Genomic DNA, 23,531 nt, shown 5'->3' with positions numbered 1-23,531 from the left:
TTGTGTGTACCTCTTCCCAATACTGTGTTGGGGGCATCGTAGTGGTAGCTTGAAATCATCCAGGGTGAGAGTATTTATGAGGAGGAGTGAAGACTACAAGTGATAGCTGATTGATAAACATTTAACAGCACATCACTGCCTAAAAGTCACATTCAAACCAGTTTGCTAAATAATTTATTTAAAAAAAAAAATGACTGGAAAGACCTAGAGGTTTTTTTTTCGTTTCAACTTCATGTGAAAAGAGTGTCTACAGAGAGTCTGGGTGATTCATGAGGGGAGGACTATTCGTTGCCTTCCCTTCAGCATATATTGATAATAATTTTAAAATGCCACCAAATTTGTTAAATAAAAGTTAATTGCTTCTGTGCTAATGATAACATATCTTTAGATCCTGCCACAGTTTTGCTGTCTAAAAAGAAAAATACAAGAAAGCAAGCAAGAAAATCTTTTGAATCAAAGTTTTTAAAAGATGTGTGAAGAGACAATGAAGAGTACCATTTGGATTCTATTACAGGTAACTTCTATTTTTAGGAAGAGCTAGTTGTACCTTAATGCTCATGTCTTCCCCCCAGCTCTGTCAGAGATATGTCCTGTTAACCCTAAATTACTTTGACAATTGTCACAGATTTTAAGGATGATTGTGCTAAGCCTCAGGGGATGCACGTGGATTAAGTGGAATAATGAATTAATGGCTGCAAAGTATTGTGCTATTGAAAAAAAAAAATTCCCCTCTTCTCCCAAACACCACCACCTCCATAAACAACAAAAAAAAATTCAGTGCTGACTCAATAACATTGAATCAGCGTCAAGTGTGTCTCTATTTTCATTAGAACCATGGTGAAGGGCAAAGAAATGCCCTTCTGTATATCGCTGTATATTTTCTTTATGTTGCTATCATATTTCATAGCAGGATCACTAAACAATGTATATTTTCAGTCGAGAATTCTAAGTCTCCAGGAAGCTCAGGTATCAAATATTATTGTTTGAAAGAAAAAAAGACCTTCCTGGGAAGTTAAGGAAAATGGTAGGAGGCGTTTCGTAAGAGGTAGAACCCTGCATCGTTGCTGGTGTGGTTGTCAGCAGTTGCCGATGTTCACACTTCAAGGACTGTTAGCCCCACAGCCATGGACCCACTAAGCAATGCCTCCAAGACCCTCAAGAAGTCATTCATACGGCCTTCTAATTTTAGGAACATCTCGTGTTAGCTTTATTCAAACGTTTCAGCGTCCAGTGTGGATCACAGATGCCTGGGAGTCCTGAGCTTCTTTTCAGAGGGCGAGATGACCCCTGTGGGACCTCTCCAGTTCTGCACCTCTATACAGGTGGCTGGGTCTCCTCTTCCATCCCTCCAGGGAAGGAGTCTGGTTAGAGAACCAGAAACTTATCGTAAAGTTTATACTTTATAGTCTTCTCTTCTTGTGTCTTCTAGTCCTAAAATGGTTATCTAGAAGTTACTCCCCATTTCTTCTATCTTATTCGGAGTGAAATTAGGGATGTTTGAGGATTAGAGTCACATGAGTGACTGGGTTTGCCGGAGCATGTCAGATCTTAAAGTTCATGGATCTAGGCACACACTCCTAAAGTCAATGTAACCCTCAAATCTAATCTTACTAACCCAACACAAAATGAGAAAAACGCTCAGAATTTCCGACACACTCTAAGAATAATGCTCTGAATTTCTGATATATGGCCATTTATAAGTATTCAGGTTTGATCATTATATTTCCATGCATTGGAGTTTATTTATGAAGGCAGTTATTTACAGACATTTCTTGAGACCAAACATAGGTATCTGAAACAAATCAAGAAGAATTTCAAACAATAAAGAAACTATAAATAATAATACCTAACATTTACCGTCTGCTTTTCTTATGCCAGGAACTGTGACAAGGGCTTTTAGGGGATTATTCATTGAGAAAATCTAGGATCACATAACTTGTAAGTTTTAGAGCCAGGATGTGAGCACAACTGGTCTGAGTCTGTGGGCTTAACTTTCTGCAATATAACTATCACATCGTACAAAATAATGTAAATGGGCACCAAGGGGACAGCTGCAGAGTGATCCGAGGAGGGAAAGACATAAATTTGGAGCCAATTTTTGACATATGTTCTTGTGGCTCAATGCCATGGGATATATTAACAACTTAAAGTACATAGATTTACAAATTTGAAAATCACTTAAAATTTTGGAAGGAGCAAATGCCACATGTACTAACTTAAATTTACAGGCACAAGTAATATATCACCATTTCCCACTCCTTCATCTCTCCAATCCATCAAAACACCACTTCCAGAATTTCCATGAACTGTCATTTTAGCTCAAATACCTTTCCACCGTCACCTTCCCAAGCTTTGGTTCACATATTCATGAGTCATCTCTTTTACAGTGGGTCAATAGAATACTTTCAGGATCTTAGCCCTTATCACAATGTCTGTCTTTTCGTAGGTTCTTGTAGATATTGGTTGAACAAATTCTAATGAAAGATTACCTCGTTTTTGTCTTCAGTTCTCATTCTTGTTTTCAAAGCTACATTATTTTTATTAATCAAATTTTCTCATTCCGAATTCCCTCCATCCAGCCCCTCCTTGCAAAGAGGAAAAATAAAGACTATTGAGCTCTTAATAAGAATGAGAAGGGTGGAGGCATTGCTGACAACCTTTCCAAGAATTGTGGTGGATGCAATTCTAAGACAGGAGACTAAACTCACATGAAAGATAAAAAGTTCTATTTAGACAGAAGGGCTTCCTGATTCTCATTTGTGTTTAAGTGGTGTGTGTTGGTTGGAAGGTTGTTCTCTCAATGGCTGCCAGATAGAATCTGTTGATGATTTGACTTTGAAAATATTCAAAGGAGTGCCTGTAGAAGTGGTCAGGAATTAGCTAACTGCTTCTTTAGACTGGACAAATACATTTCTTTTTGGACTCCACTCATGCCTTTCCCAAAGGGACATTGTCACATAATGTTTGCACAAGTGCTTCCTATTTGTAACTTTGCCAGAACTGTGTTCTGTGTGATTCTGCTCACATACCCAAGACTCCTTGAGTTGCCAACATTCAGACATCATTAATGACCTCATTAATGCCATTTTGATAAAACGTTTACATCATTGCTTCTCTTATATCTTGTTTTTGACGCATATTGGAATGTCTGTACTACATTTCGCCACATCCTTCATTTACCTCGTATTTATTTTATGGAGTGTTTTTTGAGTTGTTAGTGTTCTGTATTTTTATTTCCCTTTTGGCTAAAACTGAAATGTTGGGTTCATCAGGTCATAAGCATTGCACCTTGGCAAGAAAAATTCAGCTAAGGGCACAATAATGAGGAGCTTTGCTTATTCAGAGGTCTCATGTAGTTCATCTCTCTGCCTCCCTGCTACTTTGGGAAGAGCTTTTTTTCTTCTCTGTGCTTCTATAAAATGAAGACAGCTAGTTCAACTTGAGGGGTATCTGCAACTGCTATCTTTCTTGTACCATTTCAAACTAATTTCATTTCCACAATGGTTCTTTTCTATGGGTTCAGAGTCATCTATTCTCTGGAATCGGTTACTTTCCTAATAGAAGAAGTTTCTACCTCAGATCACTGTCACCTCTTGATCCCCTGGGTCCTGATATTGACTTTATCTGTTCAGATTCCTGAATGACAACTTTATCTTGACCTCTGGGCTCTATGCTCCTTAACTTTGGTCTTACTGAACTTCCCGTTTTATGCTAATATAGCTCCTCTATATCTAAGCTATCTCAGAAATTCCTATAAGAATATTGGTCTGAGACTAGTAAAAGGGACTTTTGTTTGTAATGCTTCACTCAGCTGTTAGCTCTTCCTTTTGTCTTGTTTGCCATGATCCTTCTTTGTTGAGTAGCCAGAAAAAACATTAACTAGCTTTCTTTACTGTCGAATGTTTAATATGCAAATGTACCCTTTGAACATTTAAAGGGGTATGTACTGTGTAGATGTATCCACTACATTATCTACTTCTTGCTTACCTTCTAAACATCCCCATCCCCGCCTTCGTGGGTACATTCTAATTACTCTGAAATGGTGTTTCTCATCTCTGGCTGCATATTTGAATCATCTGGGGTGCTTAAAAAAAAAGATGCCCCAACTCCCCCACCTCCCCCCACACATACTGAATTGGAGTCTTTGGGGTATGGGAACTGAGTGTTTTTAAAAATACTTCCTAGGTGATTCTAAAGTGCAGTTGTAATGGAAAACCATAGTCTTAGCCAATCAATGTGCTATGACATTTCCCCGGTGGCTGTTATTGGTTCACTTCAGGCAAGGGTGCATAGTCACACTTAAGGGCAAAGTGTGCAAGGAAATATGTGGCCCTGTTTGCTGCTGGCTGTCATCTCATGACCAGCCTGAGGATGAAGTTGATGCTTCGGACAATAAAGCATCAACTTTGGACTTCCTGTTATGTGAGAAAATAAACTTCTGAGCCAAGGAGACTGGGATCAGAGAGATTAAATGACTCATGGAAGAAACTAAAACCCAAGTTTTACAGTTCACTGTTTTTTCTGCTCACTCTACAAAGATGTCTCTCAAGAAATTGGTGAGTACAAAAGAAATGAGAAAACAGTACCTGCTCCCAAGAAAGTCACAGTCTCTTTGAGGGGGATAAAACACAGTCCTTGGAAACCTTATCAAACAATCATAACAAACTCTTGACAGCGTGTTAGAGTTTACAAAAAATTTTGACATCTGTTATCTCTTTATATCCTCTCAAGAAACTCTTAGGTAGGATATTATTATACCTACTTTACAACTGAGAAGATTGAGGCTTAGAGACGGTTTACTATTTGCCCAAGATCATCTAGTTGGTAGCCCAGCTAGGAGCTGAACCCAGATCTTCAGACTCAAAATTCAGTGTCCTTTTTGCTATACCTCTAACTGTGAATGGTCTTTAAGTTTTGGAATTCTACCGTGTCTTCCTTGCCTGGATATAGAGACACAAGGATTCGGGAGAGAGTAATGCTCTACTATCCCCAGGAGCAACAGTGACTTGGCACACACACCAATCTAATCTATATAGGGAGTTGTAGATTTCTGTTCTTATATCTGGAAGGTGGATGAAGTTCATGGAAATTGTTGAGTTCAAGGTTGGGAACTTTTGTTTTAGATTAGAGTCTAGGGTTTCTGGGGAGGATTTAATGTGGGTTAAATGGCTCAAGATTACCCATAAATGGTAATTGGGTTCAATTGTGGGAGCAAGAGGCACACTCCTATTTTATTCCTATATTCATTTTAGTGTCTGCTCTTGTGCACTTTTGTTGCATCGTTTTCTGGATCCAATGGCTGCATTCTTGATACGCACAGAATGTGCAGAAGTTCCTGTCATCTGTGTTCTGGAGCTTCCTACTTTTTCCTCCAGTCCACCAAACTGAGGGTAAACCAATTGCTTCCATCTATGAACTAAACTGCTTCTGTGACAAGTTTTTCCCTAACTTGCCACAGGATGAAAAAAACAGTCTAGCAGTCTTCCCCTTGTGTTGCTCAAAATTCTGGGAAGATAGTAAACCAATTAAATAGTGCAGCTGTACAAACATTCTATCTATATAAAGTTCAGATCGTGAACACATTTTCATTGTCTTCTTTACCCATATGGAATCTCATTGTTTCTTTTAATTATATTTTTAAAACGTGTTTATGTAAGATGGAATGTTCTGTAGCTAGTTAAAATAAATTTAAGCTACACTTGAAATGTTGAAATGAATTTTTTGAGGGGAAAACATTTTTGGAAAAAAATTTATTTAGAATAAATAATAGTCTTTGGGAAAGGAAATGATTGAATTTCTGGTCTAGCTTGGACCATGTCAGCGTAAGATTCTCCTTTCACCTTTCTCAGTAGTTACTTAGTGGAACCACCTCTTGAGAGACGTGCCTATCTTAGTAAACCTTGTTAGTCTGCTAAAGGTGCAATCATTGCAATGAACATTTATGAGTGCTTTCTATAAAGCAGAGCCTATTTCAAATACATGAATTATGGTATTTAATCTTCAAAATGACCTGATGATGTACTTACAGTTACCATTCCCATTTTGCTGATAAGGAAACAAAGATATATAGAGGTGAGTCAACTGCTCTTTGTTATCTAGCAAGCAAATGTTTAAACCCAGGCATTTTGAGTCCAGATCCATATTTTTAATCATGATGCTTTATTACCTTCCTTCAAAAGGAAGTGACCCATTTAATTGGTTTTCCTTTAAGTAACCTCTTTCTTCCTAGAACTACTAACTGATCAACCAACTAACTGGTCAACCACTAACTGGTCAACCAGTCTTCAAGTGACAATGACACAGCTTTCTGTATCTCATTACCAAAAGGCAGACCAGGAGAAATCATTTCCTGGAAACAATTAGAGAAAGAGAGATAAGTTTTGCAGTTCTATTTTAAACATGTGGACAAAATTACCAGTTAAATTTTTTTTCTTTCACTTCTTGATTGTTGAGACACTTCACTTTGCATGTGATCAAAAATGGAACCATCTGTTGAATGTTCCATATTCCATACTTTTGACTTTCCTGCATCCTTCTAGAAAATAGTTCATTGAGTCTCAAGGACGAATTCATTCTTTTCTTCCAATTCCTACTTGTGACTCTCTAGGAAGTGACAGATTTTCAAATGAACTGCTCCGATTGGTTACTCATTGTTCATATGTTCTGCTGTGTTAGGAATGTAGCTTTGCTCCTCCTTGAAAGACAAGTAGTGGATTAGTGGTGGCTAATGATGGAAAGGAATACACTTCCTCTGGTTCTTGATATTTCTTTGTATGAATCTAACTTTTCCTAAAGCATATTTTAGTTAGTTTAGGGATGGAGGCACAGAAGATAAATGACTTTTCAAAGCTCATGCATTTAGACAGCCAGAGCTGGAGTCACTGTCTTAGCCTAGAACACTTTCAGTTAAATTTCTCTCCCTCTCTCATATTAATTGCACTTTAATCATTGTAGATACCAGTCAAGCAAGAAAGTGTGCTTTAAAGTGTTCTGCCTCTTTAAGGGCTTGTCATTTTTTGAAAATGTGCCAAATATAAGACCTGCTATGTTCTGAGGACCTAAGGAACTCCTGCTCTGGCTTCTGTGGAACTCTGTCCATCAGTATCACCAGGGATGATAAAGCTTAATAAGCTGAGTCACACCAGCAAGATAGAAAAGAATAGTTGGCAAACAGGGATGCTAATTAGCCCCACCCTGCCCCCTTGTTAAGCCTCCACTGAGCTGTTATTCCTACGTTTCATGGAGGAATGCTACAAGAAACATCCTTATGAAATCTGATACTACATTTGCAGTGGGAATGTTGTCAAGGATGCTGCCTACAACATGGCTCAGGACCCCATTAGGAAAGTCCCATGTGACACATCCCATTTAGCTCTAAGTGCTAAGAAGAGTTCTGCTTTTTCTGAGGAATCATTGCATCATTATTTCTCCCTTTTTAACAACAAAATCAACCATAATTTTCTTTTCCCTTTGACTACCTTAGAGAGAAAATGAATTATATAGACACTTAGGATCTGAATACTTGCTTTACTCCCTTCCTGCATATGCCTTAAATTTTCCCAGGAATGAGTTATTATTATGAGAGTTTACTATTTTACCGTATGTGTTTTTGTTGTGTATTGCTTAAAATTCTTTGTAACATTTAGTTGGAGTATAAAATATCTGTAAATCAAATTTATTGTGAGAATAACAACTGGGTAAGGAATGGGTTTTGTTCTTTCTCTTGTTCTTTTTATAAAAGAAATTCTTTTTATTCCCTCTGTTAGGGAGGAAAAACTTTTCCTCTACTCTTTTAGGTTTAATAATTGAGAGTGTGTGAATTAAACTGACAAAAGGCAGATCAGCAAGAGAAAAGACAGATTTTTATTCATATACAGGAATGTTCACAGAAAAATGTGACTCAAGGAGGCAGTTATAATTTTGGGCATATATACCATCTTAATAGGGGAAGGAGAGAGGGAGAAGGCAGTTATGGGAAAACACATGACTTTTAGGAAAGATAAATGGGCCCTTAGGAGAATAGATGGGAGATATGATAGTTTTGTGACAAAGTTTGTTTAGGCAATTTCTTATCCTGGTGCCAACTTCTTGTCTCCTGTGATAGGAGTCAATTTTTCCTGATTACATAACTCCCGGGGAGGGGATTTATGACAGATGAATTCTTTTAGGAGGCTCTGCTGTTAGGCTGATAAGAGAAGTTCAGCAAAAACAGAAAGCAACAACAAAAAACCCTTCACAGTGGTATATTCTTAATCTCTTTATTTCTAAAGAACACTACTCTCAGGAGGGGAAATTAATCTGGGTAGACCATTTGACATTGGAAAGTTTGTTTGTGGGTTAGCGTGGGCTCCAGGTTTGTATTTCTCCAGGTTTTAGTCAAATCTGATAGTTCAACACACTCTTTCTTAGCTAGTTATGGTGTTGTATCCTTTCTTAGCTAGTTATGGTGTTGTATCCTCTGGTAAAATTTCCAAAGTATAGGGCTGTCACTCTGATTTCTTCCAGCTCTCTATTTCTCTACAACTCCCTACACAGACCTTCAGGATTGTGGAACTTCCCGACATCTCATTTCCTGGTTTTGCAATTGTAAATATATTTTGCCTTCTTGCTTCAAATGACAAATTTGTGTTCATTTTGTGTCAATCAACTCTTCTTTCGAATAAAAACTAATACAACTTAGCACTTCTCACATTAGAGTAGAGGAGCCATTTTTATAGAAAGAATTTTATTTCAATTTTATTGAAATTTTTATCGAAATATCAAAAAGAGTCCCTTTTTGCACTTTTACTTTGCCCTAGATTTGTTTTGTTTTTGGTCTTACTAGGGTCACAGCCTCCTAATTACTTTATTCCTGCCAACGTTAGAGAGTTAAGTACTAAAATAGAGAGAAGTTCATTCAAATACATAGAATTTGCTCAACCAAAAATATGTAGTAGCATAAAAATGTGAGGACTATCAAGTCCAAAGTACATTTCCAGCCTGTCTACTTCTTTATGTCCTAATTGTTAACCTGGTTTTTACCAAATCAGTTCCCATTGGTTCTATAATAATTTCCTAATTTATCACTTTGCTACCTTTCTTGCATCACTGCAACCAATCCATTTGTCCTGCAGTGTGGATAATGTGATCTTTTAAAGGTAAGAGAGGTTATTAAAGGTCAAACCCTTTCACTGCTGTCCACTGCCCTTAGAATAAAACCCTGACTTCTCAATATGGCGCACAAAGCCCAGCATGACTTTGATGCTGCATCTTTTCATGGACCTCGTCTCTTATCATCTCCCCTTGCTCGTTGCTTTCCAGACACACTGGCTGCCCTTCTCTTCCTGCAGTTCTTGCCTAGGGCCTTTGAACGAGGTGTCTCCCTCGCCTGGACTGTCTTTGTCCAGATTTTCTCATGGCTAGTTCTTGTCATTTGAGTATCACCTTTTCAGGGAAACCCTCTCTAACCACTTTCTTTAAAGTCACCTTCTCCTAATCTATGCACTTTCTCTCATGTTACCTTGTTTTATTTTCTTCATATCACAATCACTATCTGAAATTATTTCTTTTCTTATTTATTGTCCATCTCCTCTACAGAATGTAAACTCAATAAGACTACGACACAATCTACTCTATTTTCTGCTGTGATCTTATTACCTCGCCTAATGTGTACTCATTGACTGTTTGTTGAGTGGATTATGTCAAATAGGAAAAAAAAAATGATTTTACCACTTTTTAAATGGCTATAGAGTGATGTTTTCTAATCAAATAGTAAATTAATGGAGCAGACATAGAAAATTTGTTTTGAATTTATTTTATATGAATATTTTGAAAACAATTTTAAATGCTTATGTGGACTTTCATATATATAGTTTTTAAAACTTTGAAATAAGCATAAACTTTCAGAAAAGTTGGAAGTATGGTACTTTTTTTTCTGAATCATTTGGTAGTGTGGGGAGAGAGGGAGAATCCCCCTCTGCCCTTTCCCTTAAGGTTCTTATGGCTGGCCAAATAATCAACTAGACAGGTTAGCAGGAGAAAATAATACCAAGTTTAATAACATGTATACATGGGAGAAACTCAGAAATGAGCAACTCGTCTCTCTGTCTAAGCTGCTTGCTTAAGTATTGTAGCTAAAGGCAAGGAAGGTGTTCGGGGTGGGTAGTGGTCTGGGACTTCAGAGGGCAAGAAGACAATTTTTTTCAGGGTCATCTATAGATAAATGTGGTCAGGGAGAGATAGAGTTTTTTGATAAAAGGGGCTTGGTGCCTTTCCCATTGTAACATCTATTTTACATTATCATTACAGCCATCATGATAGAAGATCTGTTCCAAGAAGGAGCCACCATGTCAAATTCTTTAGGCAGTTAGTGGGGGAGGTCAAATGTCCCTCAGAGAAAACAATCAAGGTAAAGAGATATATTTCAGGGTGGCCAAATCTTGATCTCCCACGGTAGTATGTTGCTGACTCCTGAATACCTTCATGTGTATTTCTTACTGACAAGGATATTCTCCTACATAATCAAATTCAACCACCAAATCGGGAAATTTACTTTGATACATTACTATGATCTATTGCTTAGAATCTATTTAAGTTTTATCAGTTGTTCCAGTAATGCCACTTACAGCAAAAGGATCCGGTAGAATCACTCGTTGCATTTAGTTGTCATCCCCCTTTAGCTTCCTTCACTCTGGGACAGTTCTTTAGTCTTCTTGACACTTACAATCTGGACACTTTTGAAAATAAAAGGCCAATTATTTTGAAGAATATCTCTTGATTTGGGTTGTCTGATATTTCCTCAAGATTAGACTCAATTGTGTGTCTTTAGCAGGAAAATACCAGAAGTGATGCCAAGTTCTTCTCATTGCATCCTATTGTGTGGCGTATAATTTTGATTTGTCCCATTGCTGATGGTGTTTGATTTTTTTGGTTAAAGCAGTATCTGCCAGACTTTTCCACTGTAAAGTTACTCTGTTTTCCCTTTGTTTTAAGTAGGGATTTTGTGGGGAGGTACTTTAAGACTATATAAAATATCTCTTTTCTCATCAAACTATCAATTTATTTATTTAAATATGATTGTTTCCTATTTTATTCAATGGATTATACTCCATTACTGTCATTATTTGATAGGATCCTCAAATTGCTTTTAATTTAAGCAGTAGAAGTTGAAGTTTGTTCAAGCAGGTTTCTGTGTCCGTTTGACCTATCTCCATCATTCTTTGTACACATCTTTGCTCTTGGGCATAACGAGACGTTCCAAGCTCATCTTGTATTTTCCTTACTTCAATTCTGTGTATAGTCAGCCATTTCCCCAAGGAGACTTCATTTCTTTTAGTGGAGAATGGTAATTAGAAACCAAGATCTGGACACGTCGTGTGTTCATTGTTATTGAGGTGTCATTGCTACTAGGCCCTCTCAATGGGTAGATCTAGGCAATAAAACCATATATAATATGCATATTTATATCTATATTTGTGTGTATATATGTGTGCATGTATATGTGTATATCTCTGTATGTATCAAGATGTCTGTCAAAAACCATATATTGACCTAATTCCTCTCATTCCAATCTTCTCTAACTATATCCCAATGTGCCTCATTGGGTGAGTTTACATATGATGACTTTATCAGCCTAACTGTACCCTACCCAAGTCTAGTCTGGCCTTTGATTGCTAATTAAAACAAAATCCCATCCATGATGAGTATTTTATCCATTGTCTTAGAAAAGCAGTGAGTGGATGGGATATTTTGGGGCCAGACATAGGTGAAAAGATTGAGAAATGTATACTAAATATTAAATGAATGTAAAATAACAAGTTTTCACAACTATCATACTCTGTTAAATTCATAAGAAAGCAACATTCTTTACCCATCTCCCCCATCTGGATTCAGGGAATCACTACTTATGCTTTTGCTGCCTCTTTAGCTAAAATAAGTTTCTTGATGCTCTTAAAGTTTATACTAATTCGTTTGCTTATTTTTTATATATATTTGTCATATCATATATTTATATGATATATGACACAGTTGTATAAAAACAGGATCAACTTATGATCCGGAAGTAGGTGAAGTGAGATGTTTAGCAACTTCACGCTTGATGTAAAAATCAATGTCAAATCATCTTACACCTGGTAAATGTTGAGCAGTTGAGAGGGAGGACAGTAAATATTTGGGCAGTCAGAAATAAGGTGCCCAGAAAAGTAAAATGTCAACTCTGCCTGATGACTGGGTAATAATTCCAAATACAACCTTAGTGTTTTCAGAAACCAATGTGAGTGTGAATTTGCTATAAAATATGAAGCCCACTTTTCTATTAGTAAAAATTGGAAAATATGGTAATTATGAGGAAAAAAGGACCAGCATTGGGACTAGAAAAGCTGGTACATGGAGACAGCTAGAAGTGCTGCAGGCTGATTCCCCTGATGGCAGAGGATAATTCACGTGTTGAAGATAAGGTAAAAACAAAAGCATCTTGCCAATGAAATACCCATTCTGGAGTTTAGTCTTGAGCAAGATTCATGGTTGGTCTCTTGAAATGATTAAGGTTAGTAATTAATTTAAAATCAAAACACTGTACCTGTTGTCCTTAATAATACACTCCTTTCGAGACTCAGCTCTAAATGCTCACCCTTTTTTTGCCTTTTGCTCCACAACTCTCCAGGAATACCTGAAAGCAGTTGCTTTTCCTGTTGGAGCAGGAAAGAAAGCTAATGGGAAAAATAGTATTTTTCGCTGAAGTTAAGTTTTTGCTTAATTTTCAATCTCATTTTAAAGAAAGAAGCAAAAAGATTTCTATAAAAGAGACATATAGGAAAATATCTTAAAGATACTGAATGGTTTAATTACGATTCGCTGTTATTTCATTTTACTGATCTCACTTGTGCTATAGATCATTAGTTTTCTATTAGTTTTTTTTTTATTACATTCATATTGCTTTACAAAGTAATGCTGTTAAACTAATGTTCTACAACATAAAGGAGAATTAGTTTATTCTGACTTTTGATGGGTTTCTGGAAAGATTAATTTTGGTAAAACTGGTGTTTTACTTCTTTTTTTTTTTATAATTTTATTTATTTATTTTTTCCCCCCAAAGCCCCAGTAGATAGTTGTATGTCATAGCTGCACATCCTTCTAGTTGCTGTATGTGGGAGGTGGCCTCAGCGTGGCCAGAGAAGCGGTGCGTCGGTGCGCGCCCGGGATCCGAACCCCGGCCACTAGCAGCGGAGTGCGTGCACTTAACCACTAAGCCACGGGGCCAGCCCTGGTCTTTTACTTCTTAACAGTACTATGGCTTGAAAAAATAGAGAAACCGGTGGGAACAAATCCATCTTAGCTATAAGCTTAGTTTTGTTGTTAGAAAAAGAAGATTCACTTCAAATTCTTTGCTTTTTAAAGTATTTTTTGTTGTTCAAATGATGTTATAAATACCGTTAATGGTCATTATCTAGAGTTCAGGCATTTTTTTCCACTTGCTATATGAAGATGGAGCAAAGGTCAAGTTCTCATGTCGTCAAGGAGCCAATAACTGCATTGATTCCTCTTTACCACTAGATGTCCCTGTAGAGATGCTCCTGCTACCTGAGAGGCTTCCTTAAAAAGATACCAACAAAATCAGACGGATGTTTGCTACCCGCAAAGCATTTTTCCCTTCTCTAATTTAGCACTCTGGTACTGACCAGATACTATTCCCTTGTTTCTACAGGATTAATTCCAGAGGGCTGGACAGGACTTGAACTAAACAAAAACAATAAAATTAGGCTTAGGCATTGGTCCAAATATGTACATCTGTTAACTACTCATCCTAGAAAATGTGAGAATCCTTAGAGATATAATTTAGATTTACAGACAACTTTCACAAGGGGTTGGGTTTGAATTAGATAATCAAAATGGCAGATAATTTAAAATTATATTTGATAATAAAGTATGTTTGTGTTTATGTTTTGAATATGGTGTTCTGGGAATCAATGAAATGTCAGTAATAGACATGTAGATAATATTAATCCCCAAGGGAACTTGGAATTGTTGAGATTTCTTGTACAGCTTCTTATCTCATAACTCTTCTCTGTTTTCCATGCTTGACAAAGATCAACCATGTCAGCTGCCAGAACAATGTGACGTGATAGCTAAATCTGAGCTCATTTCTTCATAAGTTTGTCTAAATTTTGGTTCTCAGTTTACCTGCAAAAAAAGGGGTAACTGAATGTTTGATTCAAAACATTCACAGAAATAGAACAAACAGTTCTAAAATTTGTGTGGAATCACAAAAGACCCAGAATAGCTAAAACAATCTTGAGAAAGAAGAACAAAGCTGGAGGCATTATGCTCCCTGATTTCAAACTATATTACAAAGCTATAGTAATCAAAATAGTATGGTATTGGCGTAAAAACAGAAACATAGATCAATGGAACAGAATAGAGAGCCCAGAAATAAACCCACACATATATGGTCAATTAGGGGCCAAGAATATACAATGGGAAAAGGATAGTCTCTTCAATAAATGGTGTTGAGAAAACCGGACAGCCATGTGTGAAAGAATGAAACTAGACCACCATTTTACACCATACACAAAAAATCAACTCAAAATGGATTAAAGACTTGAATGTAAGACCTGAAACCATAAACTGTTCCTAGAAGAAAATGTAGGCAGTAAGCTACCTGACATCAGTCTTGGTGATGATTTTTTGGATCTGACTCCAAAAGCAAAGGCAACAGAAGCAAAAATAAACAGGTGAGACTACATAAAACTAAAAAGCTTCAGCACAGCAATGGAAATCATCAACATAATGAAAAGGCAACCTATTGAATGGGAGAAAATATTTGCAAATTATGTATATGATAGGGGGTTAATATCCGAAATATATAAAGAACTCATACAACTCAATAGCAAAAAAACAAACCATCTGATTAAAAAATGGGCAGGAGATCTGAATAGATATTTTTCCAAAGAAGACAAACATGTACAACAGATACATGAAAATATGCTCAACATCATTAATCATCAGGGAAATGCAAATCAAACCACAATGAGATATCACTTCACACCTGTTAGAATGGCTGTTCTCAAAAGGACAAGAAATAAGTGTTGGCGAAGATGTGGAGAAAAGGGAGAAAACCCTTCTGCACTGTTGATGGGAATGTAAATTGGAGCAGCCACTACAGACAACAGTATGGAGGTTCCCCCCAAAATTAAAAATACAACTACCATATGATCCAGTAATTCCACTTCTGGGTATTTATCCAAAGAAAATAAAAATGCTAATTCAAAAAGATATATGCATCCCCATGTTCATTACAGCATTTTTTACAATAGCTAAGATATGTAAACAACCTAAGTATCCATTGGTGGATGAATAGATAAAGAATGGAATACTATTCAGCCATAAAAAAGAATGAAACCTTGCTATTTGCAACAACATGGATGTGGACCTTGAGGGCATTATGCTAAGTGAAATAAGTCAGACAGAGAAAGACAAATATTGTATGACTTCACTTAAATGTGGAATTAAAAAAACACCCAAAAAACCAAGCTCGTGGATACAGAGAACAGATTGGTGGTGACCAGAGGTGGGGGGGTAGGGGGTGGGCGAAATGGGTGAACGGGTCAAAAGGTGCAAACTTCCAGTTATAAAATAAATAAGTCCTGGGGGTGTAATGTACAGCATGGTCACTATAGTTAATAATACTGTATTGTATACTTGAAAGTTGCTGAGAGTAGATCTTAAAAATCCTCATCAAAAGAAAAAAAATGTTTTTTGTAACTGTGTATGGTGACAGATAATAACTAGACTTAGTGTGGTGATCATTTTGCAATATATACAGATATCAAATCATTATGTTGTACAATTGAAACTAAATTTAAAAAAATGTCTCTTGCTCAGTTTTAGGTTGTATGGAGTCATAAGACTGGATTGGAATAATAATGAAATTCCTTGTTAAACTCTCTGTTTTGGAATTATCAGAATCATTCACTAACTTTTTGGTACTAAAATACAATGTTAATACTGTTCCTATTTAAAATCTGAATTTGATTAAAAGCTTTTTGATAGATGTACAACTATCTACTGGGGCTTTGGGGAGAAAAAAGGAAAAAAGTAGGAAGATTGGCAACAGGTGGTGGCTCAGGGCCAGTCGTCTTCAAAAAAAAAAACTTTTTGGTAAATAATTATTTATTAGGACCAATGAATCATTTCAAAAGAATTAGATCCTGCATTTGAGATACTATAGGTATCCATTTATCAATTGAATATATTTTATCTAATTTATTTTATTTATCTAAACAAATAATCGTTTCTCTTATAATTTATATTTCATGACATGTTATTTATTATAACTCAATATAGGAATAATATAGGGAAATAAAAAAATAAAGTAGTGCCAAATAACCAAAATTAAATTAACTTTTTTTTCTTTTTTAAAGAAAGCATCTTTGTTTTGGGGGTTGTTTTTATGCAAATTTTCTTCTCAGCGTCGAAGAAAAAGACACAAGTAAATACCTAGTCTTCTGTTTCCCTCAGTGTAAAGTGATCCTTGAGAAATGGTGATGTTTTTTGGCAAGCTTGGAGAATGAGAATGAGTGCAGGAGATTAACAAAGGCAATTGTTTTACTGTCTCTTAAAAATAGGAAGAAAATTTTTACAACCTAAAAGCAGGAGAATTTGATAATCCTGGTCAAAATTCTTGAAAACACGACTGAATGAAGTTTTCAAACCTTTTAGAGAAGAAAAAAGTGATCATTAAAAATAAGCATGTGGGGGCCGTCCCGGTGGCGTAGTGGTTAACTTCACATGCTCTGCTTCAGCGGCCTGGGGTTGGTGGGTTCAGATCCTGGGTGTGGACCTATGCACCACTCATCAAGCCATGCTGTCTCAGCGTCCCGCATACAAAATGGAGGAGGATGGCATGGATGTTAGCTCAGGGCTATCTTCCTCAGCAAAGAGAGGAAGATTGGCAATGGATGTTGGCTCAGGGCCAATCTTCCTCACCCCCCCCCCCACCCCCAGAAAAAAAGAAAAAAAAAAAAGCTTGTGGAATCAAAAAGTTAGATAAGAGTTGGGGAGGCAATGGAGAAATAAGAACCCTCAATACTGCTGGTAGGAATGTAACGTGGTGCAGCCAATTTGGAAAATAGTATATAAAACAGTCAGGCAGTTCCTCAAATGATTAAACACGGAGTTACTACATAACTCAGCAAACGGTTATACACCCAAGAGAAATGAAAACATATGTCTGCACAAAAAACTTGTACCCAAATGTTTATAGCAGCCTTATTTATAGCCAAAAGGTGGAAAAAACCCAATGTCCATCAATCAACAAATGGATAAAATGTAGTATATCTATACAATGCAATATTGTTCAACTATAAAAATGAATGAAGTACTGATACATGATACAACATGGGTGAACCTTGAAAACATTATGTGAAATGAAAGAAGCAAGCCACAAAAGACCACATACTATATGATTCCATTCACATGAAAGTCCCGAATAGGCAAATCCATTGAGACAGAATGTGGATTAGTGGTTGCTTAGGACTGGAGGAAATGGGCAGACGGGGGGTGACAGTTAGAGGGTATATAGGTTTTTTCCAGGTGATGAAAATGTTCTAAATTGACTGTGGTACTGTTTGCACAACTCCGTGGAGATACTAAAAACACGTTAAATGAGTGAATTGTACAGTATGTGAATTGTATTTCAATAAGGTTGTTAAAAAAAAGAAAAGAAAGAAACGAAATATTGATATACGCTACAACATGGATGAAAACATTAGGTTGAGTGAAAGACGCCAGTCTCTCAGGGGAACCCAAAGGGAGGGCTTCCAATCAGGTATTTATTGTTCTTCCAACCAGACATGGTCTACCAATCAGAGATCATTTTTACCGTAAGCAAAGTTGCCTAGTAAAATATGTAACATGCCACCTTGGGAACAGAGCTAGAAAGTTGACTAAGGACAAATTCGCATATAGAAGGTGAGAAGGTCTTGCTACCCCTTTGCCCTCAGACACATACCATATTCCCCACTGTAACTTATTACCTATTCAGTTCTATTCATCTTGGTTTATGTGATTTTCATCTTATCCGTGGAAGAATTAGTGCTATTTACAGTACTATTTGCGTTTTGTTGTTGTTGTTTTTCCTATCCATCAACTCTACCCATCATCTTCTTTCAGTTAACTAGAAAACCAGTTGTGAGGATACATGATAACCAATGATGAGGAGTTAACAAGGCAGGAAATTTTAGGCATTACCAGAGCATAGATTTTTCTCCATTAGTATCAGAGAGAGCTCTTTCTGTGAAACGAGAATGATTGGAAGTAGATATATCTGAACAAAGATATCCTGAGATGTGCAATTTTCAAGTACTGGAAATAGGATTTTGAAATGATGACTACAGCCGACATTCCCAATATAAGTGGCCTGCTTTTTGTGGAAATGCCTGATGTACACATACTGGTCTTTTTACCCTCTCGCATAAAGTTATATTGTAAACATATTTTCTTTAAGTGTTTTTTTGCTGTGAAATGAAACAAAAGAAAATACAATATATGATGTAACTAAAACTGATTATTCAATCAGGGTCCAATTAACAGCCAATTGGTGATTTATTTGCAAGTTGGCATCTTTTGGGAGGGGAGTGTCAATCTAAAGGCTGTTTACCTGATGTTTGTTGTTTTGTTAAGGGCTAGTAGCAATTCAAGTTTATCTTGTAGAGCCTAGCAAAATGGTAAATTGTGCTTAGGTTTACACTTTTGATTCACAATGCATTTTATGAAAACAGAAAGTTCACTGATACGCGTATAAAGCAATGGTTTTCAAATTATTTTAGCCAAATGTGTTCCTCAAATGAAATCTAACATGGAAGCCAATACGTAAAACAAATTAAAGTGGAGTTGATTAGCTTGAAATGAGAAAAGGAAAATGGGGTCTGGTGTTCTGCAGTGAACTGCTAAAAATCTTCCTTAACACCTGAGTTGGCTTTTGAGGCATCTCTGGAGATCCAAATGTTGTAGAGAACAGAGTTGGAAAATCTCTGGTATAATACAAAGGATATTAGTTGGAGTTCTGGACGCATCCTTACAGGTAATTAGTTAGGCAATTCTAGATAAGCCACTTTATCCCTCTGGATCTTTGTTTTCCCTGTGTGGAAAATAAGGGAGTAGAATAAAATGGTTTTTTAAGGTTCTTTCCAACTCATATACCTTTGGATTCTGGACTTAGGCCTCTTAATGAAGACAGGTACACAAGATATTAGATTGAGACTAGAATTTGGCTAAAGACTTGTAGCTATGGCAAAATTTAATTTTAATTCATTGGTCAATATATAAAGATCTAGAAAATGATCTTTTAATTTATTCATTTTTTAAGTTCTAGAACTATAAAGCTCTATTAAATATTAGCCAGGTACAAGCTTTGATATTTAAGAATCCTATTTTAATGTACTTCTCCTTGTGGGAGTTAATTGACAGCATATTTCTGGTGTTTGATATTTTTACCTTCTTCTATAATCACTGAGCTTTTACATTTTATATCACAGGCTATAAACAGAGGAAGAAAGTTACCTTTTTGATTATTTTTGAATGACTTTTCATTTATGCTAACAACCCCGCTTTTTTGATATGATGCAGTGTTCTGAGAATCGCTGTGACAAGTGCAAGCAATGTCAGGGCCCAGGAAAGACACTTTCTTGGATGAACTTTTCCACTGTGTGCTTCATGGAGGTTCGTAGTGAAATATTCTGGCAGGGCACCAAAGCAAAGAGCATATGGATGTGCTGTGGTCTGAGCAGTAACCTGGAGACCTGGTCTACAGGTATTCTTCCTCATTATTGCTACACACATGTCGTGCAGTGTCCTGGTGTTCAGGTAAGTGACATGGAGGTAAGAGGATGTTTTCCCTACTTACTACATTGAAATAGGCAATGCTATTTTAAAAACACTTGAAAACTTTCTTTAAAAATCTCTGGGTTTCTGTAGTGCTGGCAATGTTCTATTTCTTGACATGTGATGCTGGGTGTCATATGGGTGTTTCCTTAGTGATAACTCACTGTGCTTTTACATTTATGTTTTGTAACTTTTCTATCTGTAAGACTCCAATGATACGAATTAAGAAAAAAATAGTCGAGATAGCATTAACCAGGTGCTAAAAAAGCAATGCAACAAATATCCTCCTTTCTAACCTCCAACTCCCAGTCTTCACATCCCTTCAATGTAGGGTCTCCTCTCTGGTTCTTAGATTCTTTGAACAATTTTGCACCTTGTCCTAGTTCCTCATTTTAAGAAGTCTCTCAGTTGAAACTTTTATTTTAACCCCTGTACATTCATTTTAACTACAACCTAGTGAATATTAATATAAAAAACCATATTAAGCCTTTTACCTACATCATCTCAAGAAATCTTCCCACAAGCTGAAAAAGGTTGAGAATTGTTACCCTCATTTTACAAACGAGGACATGAAGTCTCTAGGGATTAAGTAACTTGCCCAAAGTTGCAGGATAAATGCATGACCGGATTCGGACCCAAAATTCTCTGATTCCAAAGCCTATGCTTTTTCTATAAGATCATTTCAGTCTCAGAACAAGGACTCTCCTGTGTGTGACTTGAGGACCATCACAAAATATGCAATGAAGGTGCAATCACTGGCCATGTCAGGTTTCCAAGTATTTTTCGTTTGCTGGGGTCAGAGTGCAAGTATTTGCTCACCTCAGTTCTGGCAAACAAAGTCTACTAAAAGCCACAAGAAATTCTCTGGGAGGTTATAACTCTCGTGATGGGCAAAGCTGAGCTTGTCCTAATCTAAACGAAGTAAAAGAGGGAAAAGGGAGAAGAGATTGTCCTCAGAAACTTACTCAGTCACTGTGGTTGGATGATACAATTTTATCCTGCAAAACAAGTTATTAGTGGTCTCAGGACTAAGAAGATCTGTTTGTAGGCTTTAGAGGGGTAAATAGTTTAGCTTTCTGTCATGGAGCCGGGCAGGAATGGCCCATTAGGCCCATGTGGGTAAACAGAGCTTGTGCTCCGGATGAACCAGCTATCTGGTCTAGCGATAGCGACGAACAGTGGAGCTGGGGTGGACTAAGTGACTAATGGCTGTTTTGCAGAGTTTTCTGTGGTGCTAAAGGCTGGGACCTCACAGCACTGAGGCCCGTGAGTTGAACACTACTCCTTGTTGAACAAAATGTGTAAAGTGCTGATGAGTCTGACAGTAGTGTCCATGTGTTGGAACCAGAGTTTCATGCATTGCTTTGCTGCAGTTTCTTGGTAAACTCAATCCATTGAATTTAAAATGTATTCTGAAAATATTTCTTCTAAAATATGATTTCCAATTTTTCTTGTTATAAACATAAGAAAAATTCATTATAGATAGTTGGAAAAATTAAAAGAGGATAGTATAATTGTCTATAATTCGACTATTCTAAGACATGCATTGTTAACCTTTTTCATTTTAGTCTTTTTTTTTTATACAGCTGAGCTCAGAGTGTGTAAATAATTTCATTGTCTTGTTTTTCTCTTAACTTTATAAGATAAGCCTTCCTCCTTGCTATTATAAAATTCCTTAAAACCTATATATTTTAATGTTTATATGATGTTTCATCATGTGGCTATATCACAGTTTACTTTAACATTCTCCCATTATTGGATCATTAGCTGTCTTTTTTTCCCCCTGTGCTACTAAGGCTGCAATAAACATATTTGTATATAGAACTTTTTCTTTTTTTTTTGGATATTTTAGCCTGTTTCTTAGGCAAAATTCTCAAGAGTAGAATTACTAGGTCAAAGGGCAAACACATTTTTAATTTTTAAATGCGGTTTCTCAAGAAATGGCAGAAATAGATGTGATGTAGAGGACATTCATCAAAAATAATGATTTTCTTAAGAGCAAGTGGTTAGAATATAAACTATAGTTGTGATTTGTTTCCTTCTTATATTTTCTTTGAAAAATGAGGCCCAAAGTTAGTGGAACAGTGTGAAACAACTTTACTTATTTTTAGAGTGCCTATTTTGAAAGAACTCAAATTATTTTATCACATTAATTCACACAATTCTTTGAGGTAGGTGGCAAGATTATTATATCATAATTGAAAAAGTGGAGCTAATGCTTTTTCCAAATTCACTCAGCTAGGATTTGACAGAGCCCCAAATAGAGTCTTTATCTTTTTTTTTAATCTAACCTGCTGTGTATTTGTGTTATTAATATAACTTCCACCAGAAAACTATTTATATAGCAAAGGGAAAAATTATAGATGCCACAAATACTCGTCCCCCTTAATAGAATTTTGGCAAAGAAGAGAAGGCATAAAGATGAAATTCCCTCATTTTAAAGTGTCCTAAAGAATTCACTTAAAGAATGGATTAGCACATGCTGTTTTTACTCCTTGGAAGCATTTAAGCATATTTAAAAGGGACTTTATTCGTCAGTGATACAAAACTTTCTACTTGTCATTCTTCTCCCGTATTTTTTCCTTGAACTCTAGATGGGTAAGTATATATGTTTACAAGTATGTATAGACTTTTCCAATAAAGTCTTTATTCAACAAATATTTATTTTAAAAAGCTTTTCTTATTTCTCTTATTAGAGAAAAAATTCACACTCGTATTATAAAAAGACCACAAAAGTATTAAAATTAATAATATCAGGTTCATTGTTGTGAGGATTAAATATCTGGATTGAGCACAATGCTCTGTATCTCATAGATGAGCAATTAATATTAGCTTCTGGGAATACTAGACTTGCACATTGTTGTAGCAGAAAGCCAAAGAGGTAGGGAAGTCTGGATAGCAGGGAAGGAGTTGTCGAAGTGATTGGTCATGTGGTCCAGATTAGGGACCTAGAGGAATGGTTGAAATATGTTAGCAGGGAGGTAAGGTTGGGTATCTTTAATTAGGAGTAGAGAGAAGAGTGGACGAAAGGGGTCTTTCAGTGTATCCAAAGTCTATTCAAAGAACTTGATAACAGACAACCTCCCTCAGGGAGCCTATAGTTACTAGCAAGACTGTTTCTTAAGGTGGCTGTCTAGTATCAGAGTGATCATTTTATTATTTCTCTCTGAAATGTAAACAAAAAATTAACACATTCTTTTACATATGTGATATATGTATTTCATAGTAAAAATGTAAAAGAGAAAAGTAAATAAAAATGAAATTTTTGCTACTGTCATTATTAAAGAATAGGATGTATAATAATCACAATATTATTTCACTTCACTGAGAAAGAGAAGAAATTTGGACTTGGAAATTGGTATCTTGACAAGTCTTTGAAATTTCAGGAGAGAAAGTTTTACTTTCATAATATTTTCCAGTAGCCATTAGAGAGAAAAGATGCTACTGCACAGAGAAAAGAAGCCCCAAAATTGCAGAAGAAAATTTATAAGAAAGGAGAATACCGGTTGAGTGTATCTTACCAAAATACAGTGAGAAAACTTTTCAGAGTCATGAGCCAAAGATTACACAAAAGGGCAATTCATTTTTATATCTTGAGTTCATATAAAAATATGCTTCACAGATCATTAGTTAGTCTGTCCATGCAAGTAAAAGTAATGTGTGTTGCCATTTTA

The 23,531-nt window shown here is 36.3% G+C and overlaps 1 long non-coding RNA gene across 2 annotated transcripts in view; it reads left to right on the top strand.

The window, feature by feature from the left end:
- Positions 1-23,531, top strand: part of LOC131416266 (uncharacterized) — a 110,610-nt gene that overhangs the window by 7,116 nt on the left and 79,963 nt on the right. For both annotated transcript variants that reach the window (XR_009222569.1, XR_009222570.1), the window contains exon 2: positions 389-514. This is a non-coding gene — a long non-coding RNA (uncharacterized LOC131416266). The remainder of the gene's footprint in view (positions 1-388; positions 515-23,531) is intronic.

This window comes from Diceros bicornis, chromosome 17, assembly GCF_020826845.1.
Source record: "Diceros bicornis minor isolate mBicDic1 chromosome 17, mDicBic1.mat.cur, whole genome shotgun sequence".
NCBI lineage: Eukaryota > Metazoa > Chordata > Mammalia > Perissodactyla > Rhinocerotidae > Diceros > Diceros bicornis.
This window is presented reverse-complemented; position numbering and strand designations above follow the sequence as displayed.